Below are 2,021 nucleotides of genomic sequence, written 5' to 3' on the forward strand. Positions count from 1 at the left end.
TAATAGGTGTATCAGTGCTCCATTTTCTTTTTAACACCCTTCGCTTTGATTTATTCATAAGGTCATTGCTACTGCCATGACTTGATTCTGCCCCGTCACGTCTGAAAAAGGACGTTTTGGCACTATGCCTAACCTGGTACTAAAGGTATTGTAACGAAAGGAAGACAGACACTACTCGGAGGTTTTAAAGGTTCATTACCCACACGATTAGGGCTGCATTTTGTACATTTGTGATACTCGGCAAAAAACTTTTTTTTTTTGACAGCCACAGTCAAATACATATCTAAAGTTAAATACCATAAAGTCTGTTTGTTTTAGAGCCAAACCATATTGGGCTATTTGCTGTGTCCAACGCGTGAATCGAACCCCGAATTGTAGCATTCTAAGTTAGTAAAACTCACCGCTAACCCACCGGAAGGCATATCATAAAGTGTGGCAGGCTTTTGAATCTTAGTTTTAAACTATTAAGAGGTAGTATATTACAAAACGTATGGTATCGGTGAGAGTAGGGTGGTCAAGTCCAGTTTGACCTGCCAATAGTTGTGTCTCCTGATTATCTCCCGTGAGCTTTTTAGTTGAAAATCATATATATGTTTTATCAGTTAACACTATTCAACATAGGACCGTCCTTTCTCGTCGGTGCTCTCCAATGAATCAACTACTAACTCAAAAAACTGGGTTTCGAGCCCTCCAGCGGCACAGCGGCAGGTCTGCGGACGTATAACGCTAGCAACTGGGTTTCGATATCCGTGGTGAAAACAGCACAGATAGCTCATTGTGTAACTTTGTACTTAACATCAAGGAAGCAAACAAATTGTCTTGCCAGAAAAGATATGCCTTTATTTCATACCTGTTCTTAGCCGATGTTATTCCTATTTGTAATTTAGAAAAGATATGCCTTTATTTCATATCTGTTCCTAGCCGATGTTATTCCTATTTTTTATTTTTCTCGATGGAGGCGAGTGTTTTGTCTTACTTATTTCTGTTAGTTGGTGAACTTTAGTATACTTCAAAATTCTCTTTCCCGATATCTATCTATCTGTCTGTCTGTCTGTTTATAAAATCAAAGTAATATTTCATTGGAAAAACTTTCATCTCACAACTTCACGTGGAATACATGGTTCGAAATAAAAAAAACAATATAGGACGTGATGTTTCATTTTTCACACATTGGTGTTTTAGAAAGATTAAGCACATCCCCACTGTTTAACCTTGTTGAATCAGTAAGAGCAGTTATAATGTTACGTCATATTATAGATCAACGCAGAAGACTGTGTGGGTGTGACACGAATCATGGTGTCTTATAAGCTGATCATTCTCGTCGACCTTCAAACCCAGCATGAGATCTGTAGTGTGATTTTACAGAGCAGACGAAACACGTTGTCTTTAATTATTCATGAAATTAAATTTCAAGCTCAGAGTTGTTAAAGTATAATAATAGAATAATTAGAACTAAAAGCTTTGGTCGTCACTTTAACGTTAATAAATATTTTAGTGCCTTGATCTATGGTCGTGAGACCACAGCACACATTGTAATTTAATTCGCGTTTTGTACATTCAAGTTTTTTTCTGTTTGTAGAGAAAAAAAATATATTTTTGTTTGTTTTATTTTACGACTGGAATATTCGAGTACTGTTTAATATACATTCGAAACGTTCGTTCTTTATTCAGCTCGGGTGAGTATAAAAATTGGGGGTAGGGCGTTCTTCACGTATGTGCTGTATATATATAATACCGTACCGGTGCGGTAAGTATCCAATAGCAAGGAAATTTTCTGTCTGTGGACGCATCTCCTCCTAAAGGAATTGACCGATCCAGACCAAACTTGGTAAACTAATTTAGTAGTCCAACAGCAAACCAAATTTTTATGAAACTTTTTTGGAAAAATAAAAATATTTTTATAATATAACCCCTATATTGTTACAGCAAAAGCTATTGTAAATAGTTGAGTTTCAACAAAACTCGCACCACAACAAAATTGTTCTACAAGTTCAAGATTGTAAATAAAATGTTCAGTATTT

This window comes from Limulus polyphemus, unplaced genomic scaffold (assembly GCF_000517525.1).
Source record: "Limulus polyphemus unplaced genomic scaffold, Limulus_polyphemus-2.1.2 Scaffold5157, whole genome shotgun sequence".
Lineage (NCBI taxonomy): Eukaryota > Metazoa > Arthropoda > Merostomata > Xiphosura > Limulidae > Limulus > Limulus polyphemus.